We start from the raw sequence: 13,292 nt of genomic DNA, 5'->3' as shown, positions 1-13,292 counted from the left end.
GTTTGGATTCCCATTTTTCCATGCACGCTGCACACAAAGTTATTTTGCGAAGTGGAATATTTTATGCTGGTTTATACATTTAATTAAACATTATGAATTGTATCATCACATTATGACAAATATAGCATATACATTGTGAAAGTCCAAAAAAAACCCACCTATTTTAGCTTAAAAATGACACGTTTTTTGTAATATCTAAAATTTACATAATACATCCCCACCTTTTACTTTTTTGAATATATATAATAATTTTGACCATTCTGCTTAGATTCAGTAAAAGCTTTATACTTTAAAAAAATTTTATTGCTTGTTAAATTTTTAATGCCAGAAAAATGACATTTTGTGGATGCTGAAAGTTCAAATAATTGATTTTGCTAAGTAATTTGAAATTTTTCTTTTTTACAATTTTCAATGTGTCTATTCAAGATTAAAAAAAGACAGTATTTGGTTTCATTACTTATTTGAGTAAAAATATTGGAGAGAAAAAAAAATCGAAAAAGTATGAGGCGCCGTTTTGGTATTTACTGCCAAAAAGTGATATCACCTATTCGAATAAGTGATATCACCTATTCGAATAGGTGATATCACCTATTCGAATAGGTGATATCACTCATTCAAATTGAATAGGTGATATCACCTATTCGAATAGGTGATATCACCTATTCGAATAGGTGATATCACTTATTCGAATAGGTGATATCACTTATTCGAATGGGTGATATCACCTATTCGAAATGAATTGGTGATATCACCTATTCGAATAGGTGATATCACCTATTCGTGCTGAATAGGTGATATCACCTATTCGAATAAGTGATATCACCTATTCGAATAAGTGATATCCTATTCAATTTGAATGAGTGATATCACCTATTCGAATAGGTGATATCATCTATTCGCATTTCTTACAACAACAAATAATGAATGCTCCCTTCCTCAAGATTATCTAGATTTTCATTGGAACCAAGCAAATTCGGGCTGCGTTAGGGTCTGTAAGTCTCGTCACGTGACTCGCGAGATTTTTCGATAATATTAACTTCCAGGTACCTCACACATGGAGATGTGTATTGGGTCATGCATGTTTATGGTTTACACAAAGCGTATAAGGAAAGTTTAAGCAGTTGTACAAAGCCGGAGGGTTCTCCGACTTACGATGGATAAATTGAGGGTCGTAAAAGCTTGGGTGCGAGCAAGTAGGAGGAGAATTTCGATCGAAGTACAGGTAAACAAGTCAGAGAATGTCACCTGCTTCTTGGGTATTCTTGGGTGAAATAGAAGTCTTATAATATGTTGACGGTGCGACCGTTGGGGCGAGCGCATTGTTCACTTCATTTTAAGACCCGCCTCTTCGAACCGAACGAGACATTTGGAACGTCTTAGACTGTGACGTCAGATGACGTCGTACGTTAGCTGCATTTCCATAAACAAAGTTTAAAAAAAGTGCAAATATTTTAACAAAGAACGTTTAATCTACTATCTGCATGCAATAGCCATTAATTAAGGTGAGTTTATTTTTTGTGAAATTTTAGTTGTTGTCACCGCGTGAACGAAGTTAGCAGCGAGAACAAGAAGCGATGCATTGTGGGTCAGAATTACTGCGGAAAAAAATTCTATTGAATGAATGTGCAGTAGTCCGAATTTTCTCTTCGCCCAGGCGTTGTCGTTAGAGCTCGCAGTGACGAGCGGCGCTGCCGCTCGCTGCGCTCGCTAATATGTTGACGGTGCGACCGTTGGGGCGAGCGCAGTGTATGATCCGCCTCTTCAAACCGCACGAGACATTTGGAACGTCTAGACGTGACGTCACATGACGTCGTATGTTAGCTGCATTTCCATAAACAAAGTTTAAAAAGTGCAAATATTTTAACAAAGAACGTTTAATCTACTATCTGCATGCAATATCCATTAAATTAAGGTGAGTTTATTTTGTGTGAATTTTTAGTTGTTGTCACCGTGTGAACGTAGTTAGCAGCGAGAACAAGAAGCGATGCATTGTGGGTCAGAATTACTGCGGAAAAAAATTCTATTGAATGAATGTGCAGTAGTCCGAATTTTCTCTTCGCCCAGGCGTTGTCGTTAGAGCTCGCAGTGACGAGCGGCGCTTCGCGCCGCTCGCTGCGCTCGCTATTATACATTTGTATCTGATAAGAATAGTTTTGTTATCATCATTCCAACTAATTTATTAACAGATTTTTCTTGAATTCGAGGATAATGATGTTATTACCAGCTGATTAAGGAGGAGTAGTGTAAGTGTCAGATGGGTACGAACGTCATCTTGTGACAGCATCACCTTTGTTTGGGTAAATAATTTGTTCAGAATACGCTTCATTTATCAACAAAAATTTAGCTGTTGCATGTCAGTAGGTCTAGTTTTTTAAGTATTCAATGTTTGAAAGCACTTATCAGGTCCAGTACAATCTTTTGATTTAGCTATATATATATAGCTTTATTAAGCTGTTCAGAATAGCTTAATTTAGCTATTTTATCACACTTTTTCTTAAATGTATACTTTTCTCAGCATGCACAAAAAGTCGCACCTTGGTGCAGTGATGATACTCAACCTTGAACTCATCTGAAATTGATGCATTTAAAACTCACTCATTAAAATCTCCTTGCATGCATGTGATAATTTTTAGGCCCAAATACTGTACAGCAGTCCTCAAAATACAGGAATTTGGGTGAAAATACTGTACACTGTTCATCAAAAAACTAAACAAAAAACTGTAAAAAAAATATTGACCAAAAGTCAATGTAAGAGGTTCATTTTTTAAGCTCTTCTGAGCCAAAGGCCCAAAGAGCTAATGCTATGGCCATTTGTGCGGTGTGCGTAAACTTTTTAGAATATGGGCCATAACTCAAGAACCCTTTGGCCAATTATTGTCAAATTTGTCACAGGGTATCCTTGGGCCAAGGGCTTCCATTTATACTAAAACTAGGGTTGTGACCCTTAAACAAGGGGAGATAATTAGGAAAATAGAAACAAAAGAGACTTTGTACTCAAATTCTAAAAGTTTTTGGGCTACATATGCAATTGATACAGTTACTTCTTCAATGAATTTATAAAGGAGGCCAATTATGGTCAACAAGATAATTGATTAATTCTGTACATTCAATGAGAAGCAATCATACTTATCCATGCCTCAATGCACACAAGGTAGTGGACAGTTACTCAAATAATAGAAATTTATCTTTTGCTTAAAAGTAATCAAAAGTTGCAAAGTTGGAGCTATCTTTGATTTTGCTTGTTGTTTCGATAGCCCATAACACATATATGAATAGTCAAATACATGCAAAACTGCATATAAATAGCTAAATCAAGCTATTTTGAATAGCTTAATAAAGCTAAATAGCTATTTCAAGCTATATAGCTAAATTAAGAGATTGTACTAGACGTGCTTATTTCCCAATCCCAACGATAAAACTTTCTTTATATATTCTGCAAATTCTCTCTGCATTTATCATTGAACAAAATTCATATGACTGCAATTATATGACCATATTCTTCAGTTTAGAGAGCATGTTATAGAGGATATTTTGGTTAAAGTTTTGGTCTGTTTCATGCAGTGTTTGAAATATTCTTTCATCTTACACAATTGTATACATTAAGATTTATTTTATAGCTAAAGTACAAGAGAACTGCAGCATCTAAGACTACATGTACATTGACTTTGAATAATCTACCCAGTATATCCTCAAAAAGGCAACTCAAATACAGGTATGAAATTGATGTCACAAAATAAGTTTTTGGACTTACATTTACTCTTATAATTCATATACATATAAAGCATATAAAAATAGAAAAGAATTAAAGGTTCATCAGGTGACAGCTCAATCATGTATGGAATATTATTAGGCCAAATAAAAAAATATGTGTGGTTCCCATTACCTGACCGTCCCTATTTTAGATCCCCGACCCTAAACTTTTTTTCGGCAATATTCAAATTTATTTTCCAGAATTTTCCGCGATTTCCGTCATCCACTTCAGTATTAGTTTTAGTTCCAGCAATGGCGGCCTCCATGCAAAAATCGTTTCAACACATAGTGCAAGTGTTTGATGGTGTTAAATCTAAAGCAAGCTAGCATGGCGTGGCAGTATACCTTTTTCCAGCGCCATGTTTTTTTGTTTGTTTGTTTTTTGGTTGCCAAAATTAAATAAATATGCCCAAGAGTGGCGAGATTCAGTTAGTTGCTCTGTTTACAGCTGGTTTATAACAAGTGCATGCTGATTAGCCCCTTTATTATTTAATTCACGCAAAGGTGTGAAGTCAGGATAGGAAATCACTTCTCGCTTGAAAGCACACAGACAGCTGGCCAGGTAATGTTTTTTGGAGTTAGGGGGAAGAAAACGTGAGAAAACATTTATTTGATTGCATTGATTACGCAAGAATTAGCCCAATGTGTAAGATAGATTAACTTGTAAACTATTAAATAATTTATATCAGGATCATTTCTTTTAAACCGAAAGTAGAAAAAAAAAAAACAGTTCATGAGGAAAAGTGAAAAAGAAGACTGCTGATTTTACATGAATAAAGTCAACTTGCAAAACACCAATATATATGAGAAATGAGCTTGGAAGTATGAAGTCTTCAATGAGGCAAAAAGGTTTCATGAAAGGATTTAAAATTTTAATAATATTAAATATTTGTAATTCTGACAAATTTGAATGATTCTATGTCATCTTGCTTAGGTGATTTATTTTGTTTTAAACATTACTGTACAAAGTGTAGGTGTCACATTCTTTTCCTCCGACAGCTCTTAGCAGAACTCTCATGTCCGTTTTCTAGTTTATTGTTCAGAATTTATTATTAAGTAAAATAAGAACTGTTCTGGATAAAAGTAATTAATTAATTTCATTTATAAACACTGATTTTAAAAAAAGGATGTTCACTTTGGACTTTATTTTTTACAAAAAGAAAAGATTGTGTTTTCATTATTTTTGATTTAAAAATATTTGTTTCATATTCATAACTAGGGTGCCCCCTGCCAATGTTGACTAGTATATTTAACGCCACATCGAAATGCCACTTATTTTCTCCTTCACTCTGTTCATCCACAAATAAAACATTTCTTTTCTGAACCATAGTTGGAAAAGACTGAATTCAAAATAAACAAAACATTTATTAGTTATGAGTTATATACTCAGCTCTTCACAAAATATTTCTGTTTTTTCGCATTCTATAATGTACAATTTTAGATTTTATATACCTGTATAAAGACTTCTGATAGAGAAATCATGATCTATATTTAAGATTTAATGTATAATGCTTAAGATATCCATTAATTTTACTTATAATATACAATTCTGAAATTAATATCATCCTTTAAAAACAAGGATAGCACATATCATCTTCGTAAACACATAACATTCTAAAAAAAGAAAATATAATATCCAAATAACAGTTAAATAATTCAATTTGCTCATGCTGATTTTCTTCAAACATTGTATTTTCTAGATGAGTATGAACTCGAATGAATAGAATCGGCAGACAACTGTTTAAATACCCAAGACATTTTATTCACACATTAAAGCACATATCTAATCCATATGCTTAAGAGAAAACATATCTAACACTCTACACATAAAATAGTTCACTTATGCTAACGAAAAGAAATAGGTATTATTTAGAAAAATTTAGAAAATCATTTTGTACAAAAAAAAAAAAAAAAAAAAAAAAAAAAAAAATCCCTACCTACCCTATTTTTTTGGAGGTGTAACCGGAACCACACATATTTTTTTGTTTGGCCTTAATGCTGAGTTTCCAAATGCAAAATTAAGGGTATTCGATATAATCCATACAAGTTGTCAATCATTTATTAGTGATTTATACAGAGGTTCATTTGCATATAAATGTTGATAACATTGTTTTACTGTCTTTATTAACTTGTAATACTAAATTTTATAAATTGACAAATTCATTCTTTTTAGAAAGTGCATATAATTTGGAAAAGAGACCATCAATCCACTGGGGGGTATCGCATGAAAGCAATGATTATAGAATATTGTAAGGCTGGAGGAGTTATAGTACAACAGGCAGGCAAGTAATGGTACTTTGTTCTGGAAATTTTTCACCCCAGTTTTAATTTTCTCATTCTGCCCTCCTTACAAGTAGGTGAATTTAAAACAGGACAAATTCGAAGAAGGCAGCATATATCTTTTAAACACAAATGTGTCTGATCAAATTTGAAAAGGGCAAAATTGTTTTCAAGGGTGAAAGAGAGAATATTTTAAAAATTAGAATGGGGGTGAAAATATCCAATAATACAGGTTATATGTATTAACATAGTACATATGCATTTCTCTTTTCTTTATAATGAAAATAATTTGTTCTGTAAAAGGACAAATTTTGTTCTGATTTGTATCAAATAAATAAATATGTGCCAGATTTATTATTTTGCAGGCACCTAAGTTACCATCAGTTGTGTGTCAAGCTGTGCAAAAATTCTATGTCATGTTACAGAATCTTTCTTAAATACAGGTATATGTCTGCTCATCTGGCAATCTTAGGACATCACTGGATGGTTTTGTTTAAAAAGATTACAGAGTTAACACACACTTCCAGCATGAAGACCAGCCAGTTGCCTCACCTGTCCTGACGTTGTTAAAGGTAAATGGTCCTTTCAGAAAAGGATCTGACAATGCAAAGGCTTGCTAATCAATTAAAGATTTCTATTTACTAATAGGTAATTAATTTGAATTTCTGTAGCTTAAAAATTTAATGATATGAATTAAAAAAAAATATTTTAATCAAAATTATTTTTATTTCAGTACTTTGTGACAGTGAAAAGACATGGCTTTAAATTACTGTATCAGAGATCAATCCAGGTTATAAATCTGAGGAAAACAATAAAGCATCCATTTCGAGCTACTTATATCACTGCCTTAATAAGATGTCTGCATGTGTAACTAACAAAGGACAGTGACCAGTTGTAGCTATGATATCAGAGGGCATCCTGAAAAACACTCATCACTAAGAATAGAAAACTTCAAATGACTTTTGAATTTCATCTGGCTTGGAATTTCAGTAGCCTTTAGCATCCTTCAAGCATTTCATAAAGTACATGTACCAATTTGCAGGAATAAAATGTTTGAAACAGATTGCTTGTCCCAAATAAAAAAAAAATAATTTCTCTGCCAATTAACAGTGTCATAAGCAGTTGATTGATATCACAGTTCCACTGGCATAGTATTTGTGGTTGAATGGTGCCATTTTTTAAGAAAACTTTTCACAAAAACCTGGAAAACATCAGATGGAAAGGAGCATCTACAAGAAAAACAGTTAACACTTTCTTGAATATTAACAATGATATATCATGCCCATTTACATTCTTTATATAAACTAATTAACCTAATCATAGAGAATTATGTACAAATTTGTCCTTTTGTGTATTTATAGTGTATTAAATTGATTTTACTAATTTATAAATATTTATGTTTTTCACAGTCATTAACATTTACAAATAGAAGTACATATAACATGAAAATATTACATATTTAGTAGGATAACGTGAAATTGTTATACCACAAAAACCATCGCTGACCTCGCCTCGGTCGGCAATGGTTTTTAAGGGGTAAGAATTTTACATCACCCAAAATAAACAGGTAATATTTTTCTTGTCATAAAATGCATTTTAAAGAAAACATCAAGGTGAAACAAATGTGCAAACATTCTGCACAGTTAACATTTTTTATTACTGTATATACTGTTACCCGTAGTCATGCATTTTCAACCATTTGGGATGTAATGTTTGGCATACAGTATGGTAATAGTACTTGTTAACAAATGTTTTTTAAACCAATCAAATTTGACTATTTAACATGAAAGTGTATCATAACAAATTTATCTAGCATAATGGTGCTGTAAGTAACCATGGAATGTGAGCTTGTGTGAACTTGATCCTGAATTATTATGTTTTGAATATTGTAAAAGAAATGTGCAGCCAAAACTTTGACCTGTACCTGATTTAAATGGAGTTCCGTCATTAACAACTTGGAAGTTGGAAGTTGTCACACTCTTCACTGGGGGATCTGCTTCATTTGCAGATACATGGATAACACATTCACTCAAAGCACTGTCCCTTTTTCAGTACCTTGTGCAGCCCTGTAATATATAATGACAAATGGAGAAAAATGCCTATTTCAAGAAAAAAATCTGTCTCATAATTGTAGGAGTATTGGCAAGGGGGGGGGGGGGGGTCATGAAACTTGGCGGTTAATACAGTTTGTATGTGTATATGAAAAAATGCCTTCTTCTTTGTAGAATAAAAAATGATTATTTTTTTGAGTGTGTGTGACCATTTTTATTTCCGAATAGACAGGGCAGCTTATAGCCTATAGCTACAGAATGAGCTGACCATTTTTATTTATTGTAGTAATTAAAAAAAAAAAGAATGTGTTTTCTACGAAGATCATATGTTATAGACGTGGTATTCAACTTTGTATTCCCATGGTCGATGCATTTGGGTACATCTATTTTTTTATTTGCTTTCAATGACATCGCATTCAATATCCCAAACTCATGTATACCTGTCCAATACTCCAAATTATACCACTGTAAGCTAAGTCAATGCTTTAAATTTATGAAACCAATCTGTAGATAAGCGTACCTTTTGAATACAGACGATTTTAGCATAAAAACGATTTAAATTTCCCTTTCTGCTTAAGTATGTTGGCTAATCTTGGCCCCCTCGGAATAGCTTGTGTTTACGTTATGTAATGAAAAAATAAAGCAATTAAACGCTATTTACCTGCATCTATCAATCCACTTTCTCCTCTTCTTTGCAACAATCGGGGATCAAAACAAACTACAAGTTTAATAATTCCACTGCGATGCTTACAACTTAAGTAATCCATTGTCTCCAAGAACGCTCAGGTACCCGGGAGTTATAAAACGAAAGTGAAAGTCAACGACACTTACAGACCCTTTGAATTTTCCTATAGTATACATGATAGATAAGTGTAATAAATATAATTTGTGAGCATAACAAACAACAAATTCTACTGGGGTGCTTAAAACTAAATGCGAAGCCGTAATCCATTGTCTGCAAGAATGGTAAGTTATAAAACGAAAGTGAAAGTAAATGAGAATCAAAGGAAAGCTATAGTCTTGGGAGCAGTTGTTATTTCATAAATAATTTGAATAGGTGATATCACCTATTTGAATAAGTGATATCACCTATTCAAAATGATTAAGTGATATCACCTATTCGAATAAGTGATATCACCTATTCGAATAGGTGATATCACCTATTTGATTTGAATAGGTGATATCACCTATTCGAATAAGTGATATCACCTATTCTAAAGGAATAAGTGATATCACCTATTTGAATGGGTGATATCACCTATTCGAATAGGTGATATCACCTATTCGAATAAGTGATATCACCTATTCGAATAGGTGATATCACCAATTCAAATCGAATAGGTGATATCACCTATTCGAATAGGTGATATCACTTATTCGAATAGGTGATATCACCTATTCGAATAGGTGATATCACCTATTCAGAAGCTGAATAGGTGATATCACTTATTCGAATAGGTGATATCACCAATTGAATAGGTGATATCACCTATTCGAATAGGTGATATCACTTTTTGGCAGTAAATACCAAAACGGCGCCTCATAAAAAAGACATATATGGCTAAGATGAATTTGAGTGCATAAAGGTACAACAGGAGATACTGATCCCAATTTTTTAAGTTATAATTAAGCTATGTGAGAAGATACTAAATATTTACTTGACAAAACAATCTTAAGACTTTGAATAGCAGGATCCAACCACCTTAATGCTTTTCATTTACTCCATGTGAATGCTAAGTGAAGCTAATTCGAATTTTGACGCCTGCATTATGGCAAAATTTAAGTCAAATACCTCATGTCGTGATCAGATATAGGTACTTATGCTATTTTTAAGTGAAAATCAAAGAAAAATTTTGTTCATCCCAAAAATGTGTACAGACAGTAATAAAATCATATCAGATCTTTATATCTGCTTTGTATAAAGTAATTTGCTTTTGTCATCATAATAGCCTTGATGTATACTATAAAATTTTAATGCACCTTTATGTTAGTTTACTTCGTATTACATATGTATCTGTCGTATGAACGCATTTAATTCGCATTAACTTACTGCGAATTAAAATTGTTATGTGCATTCGCGTGAACAATTTAACAAACATACGAATATAATGAAAAGATGCAGATAAAAGACTGTGGTCAAACTCACAAATCTAGTAAATAATACGAATTGTGAACAGGACTGAAGTATATGCTCCTGGAAACCGTAGAGGTGGGATCACGTGCCTAGGAGGAATAAGCATCCCCTGTTGTCCGTGAACCCTCTGTATTGATCTGGTAAACCGAGCCTAATCTCTAATCAAAAGGATGTTTCAAAAGGAGAAGTTACAATGAAATGTAACATTTTAGCAATCAACAAAAATTGGTCACCACGAGTTTATAATCCCACAAAACAATTCAAGCAATGGCAATATTACGTAAAAGGTGAAGATAATGAACAGTGACTGATCTCAAAAAATCTACACACATTACAAAAGGTTGTGAACGAGGCATAAACATGGACCCCCGGAAATTCCAGAGTTGGGATAAGCTGCCTTGGAATAAGAATCCCCTCTTGACCGGTCACATCCGCCGTAAGCCCTTTACATTAAACAGGTAGACAGAACATTCCATAGTCTTTAGTATAAAAACAAACGCCTAACAATTGCTATGAAGCACTTCAGCCAAAATACAACCCAGTGATAGGTTATATTTGCTAACAAGGTTCATTATATAACTACCACACTAATACTCCGTAACTACTGACTCATGAAAGAAGAGGAGTACGGAAGAGAGAAATTAGTTCGATAGAGGGGCAAGCCCCCCCCCCCCCCGGGCAGACATACACATATATGAAGTCTACCGAAACTTCTGCGAAATGTGATAATGCAGAAAGATTGTTTTAAATTTTGAAAGCGCGTACGTACTAACCAACATTTCTAGCCAATTTAGTTTCTAAAAGAAAAAAGGCATGAAGAAAGAGAAAAATGCATTGATTTTAGAATTCAAATTTCAGGGTTTTTAAGAGCCATTCTCTGTAATGACTTTAACTTTTATATAGGAGCTGTGGCACGCATACTCTCAGAATTTCTCCAAACTCTCTATGATAAAAGTCTTTGATACTGTAAACTCAAATCAGGCAAAAATTGATTGCTACGTGTCATGGTTACCATAGCAACATGTCCTAAAATTTGAAAAATGGTATTTTTCAACATGTTCAGAGTCCCACAGTTAACGTTTGCAGCAAAGCAAACAAGTGGCAATGACTGTTTCTGAAAGTATAAGGCCTGCTGTCTTAAATGCATGATAAACATGTTTGGTAAATCAACTACTATATACGTTACTATGGAAACAAAGTATTCAAAAGTAATAATTTTGTTCATTTAATTTTATAAAGTCATACGCTTAAGACTAAAAACAAGTATAGGTTGAAATGCAAGCAAATAATAGACAAGAGATCCTTGTAACATATACCAAAGACGAAATGTGATATTTCTTATAGGTTGGCAATGGTTGCTATGGTTTTAATACCACAAAAGAATTTTAAATTTACTCTCTTAGTGTTTTAATCTTATCCTATCTTTTTAAAAAGAATATTTCTATATAATTGAGGATCAATTTTTAAAGGCGTTGGTGTGACCCTAATTTTCACATTTCAAAAAATTCAAATTCAGCTCTTTAAATAGAGCGTTGCTATGGAAATAAGCCGAAAAAATATGCATAAAAATCTGAAAAATATTATGTTTCCTTGGATACGTACCCTTGTATGTAGATTCCCAAAACTTTTATGATTGATATATATGAACAACTAACCTGACTTTCAATTTTGACTACCACCCAATCTCTAACTGGATGCAAAAAGCTGGCACATAGGATTTAATATTGATATAAAATTAACAAAATCGAACATTTTCCCTTTTTGGTAACCATAGCAACAGTGTTGTATTTTTCAACAAACTTTATCAATATATGATATTCAACTTTAGTTCTACCAGATAAGTACTATTCAAGGTGAGTCAAATAATATGTTTCTTTATTAAAAGATAAGTAAATTCCTAAAGCAGCAAAAAATATCACTTTAAACAACTGGTATGTTGTTTCCATGGTTACACTGCAAAGTAACAATTAATCCCTATTTTCCTTATGTTGTCGGTGTTGCATAGTCCTAAGGATGTATATGTGCCAGTCATGAATTTTATTGTTTTTCCTCAAGATAGTAGCATTAACCCAATCTTAGCAACAGATTTTGCATGATTACACTGTGTTACCATAGCAACCATGAAAGTTATTTTTAGAATAATATAGCCAATACCTAATTACTTAAGGTCAAATAATTTTATTGTTTTTCTTTGGTTGTTGATTGAGTTTGATCATGTATCATCTACCATTAGTGAATATTGAGCGTTTTTCAGCATTTTTCAGCATCTAAAATGTATTCCAAATATACCCATGGTTACCACTTACTTAAAGATAAATTCTAAATAGTTTCTTTATAGCATAATTGGCAACAAGGTGTCATGTTTTTTTGAGAATGGTTTGTTTGTTTTTCTTAGTCCTTATTAAGGCTTGATGAAGATTCAAAGTAGCTGAAAATCTAAATTTTTTCAACTTTTCTGGCTGTTACCATGGCAACCTAGACACATAGCAACGAAATTTTATTTGATATATGTTTCTAGTGTCAAGTTGTAATAAAGGGCAAAGTTTCATCAAAATCGGTGACCATGCGTGGCAAAGAAGTTTAAGTGGTTACAGAGAATCGCTATTAAATTTTCAGAAGAATATGGGGTTTTATACACCATTTGTTTTTCAAGTATGGACCCCTGTCCTGTTTTTTTTAACTTCTTTAACGTCATACATGAAATATTCAAAATTGCATACACTTCAATGAATTCAGTAAGTTGGACTGAAAACAACGGAACTCTCCGATTGCAGAAGGCCCAAGTTCACAACGTGTGCTTGCATCAATGGGGGGCGGGGTTGATAACAGTACGCAGCGACAACCACGAGCCGGTAATCGTGGAGGGCGATACGCATTGCAACCTGCACTGCATCACCATCGAAACCGACCAAGCTATGAACAGGGACATTACCGGCACACTCTTATGTCGAGAGTCCACTAAATGAATTGCATGGTATTGCATATTTGTAGCATGGAAAGAAAATTGGAGCAATTTTTCCTTTTTAAAATTTAAGTGTTATATAATTAAAGTTCTGTTAGTTAAATCTTTATTGCTT

General features: G+C 33.1%; 2 long non-coding RNA genes across 2 annotated transcripts; one reads left to right on the top strand and one right to left on the bottom strand.

The window, feature by feature from the left end:
- The first annotated feature begins 2,130 nt into the window (after window positions 1-2,130).
- On the top strand, window positions 2,131-6,029 carry LOC133205593 (uncharacterized). The gene is made up of 3 exons (XR_009723631.1): window positions 2,131-2,297; window positions 3,618-3,712; window positions 5,924-6,029. It is a non-coding gene; the product is annotated as an uncharacterized LOC133205593 (long non-coding RNA).
- A 1,048-nt stretch (window positions 6,030-7,077) lies between these two features.
- On the bottom strand, window positions 7,078-8,862 carry LOC133205594 (uncharacterized). The gene is made up of 3 exons (XR_009723632.1): window positions 8,743-8,862; window positions 7,955-8,096; window positions 7,078-7,259 (listed from the first exon to the last, which is right to left on the bottom strand). It is a non-coding gene; the product is annotated as an uncharacterized LOC133205594 (long non-coding RNA).
- Window positions 8,863-13,292: the final 4,430 nt, after the last annotated feature.

This window comes from Saccostrea echinata, unplaced genomic scaffold, assembly GCF_033153115.1.
Source record: "Saccostrea echinata isolate AGI-Se365-2 ecotype Australia unplaced genomic scaffold, CSIRO_AGI_Sech_v1 ptg000054l, whole genome shotgun sequence".
Taxonomy (NCBI): Eukaryota; Metazoa; Mollusca; class Bivalvia; order Ostreida; family Ostreidae; genus Saccostrea; species Saccostrea echinata.
This window is presented reverse-complemented; position numbering and strand designations above follow the sequence as displayed.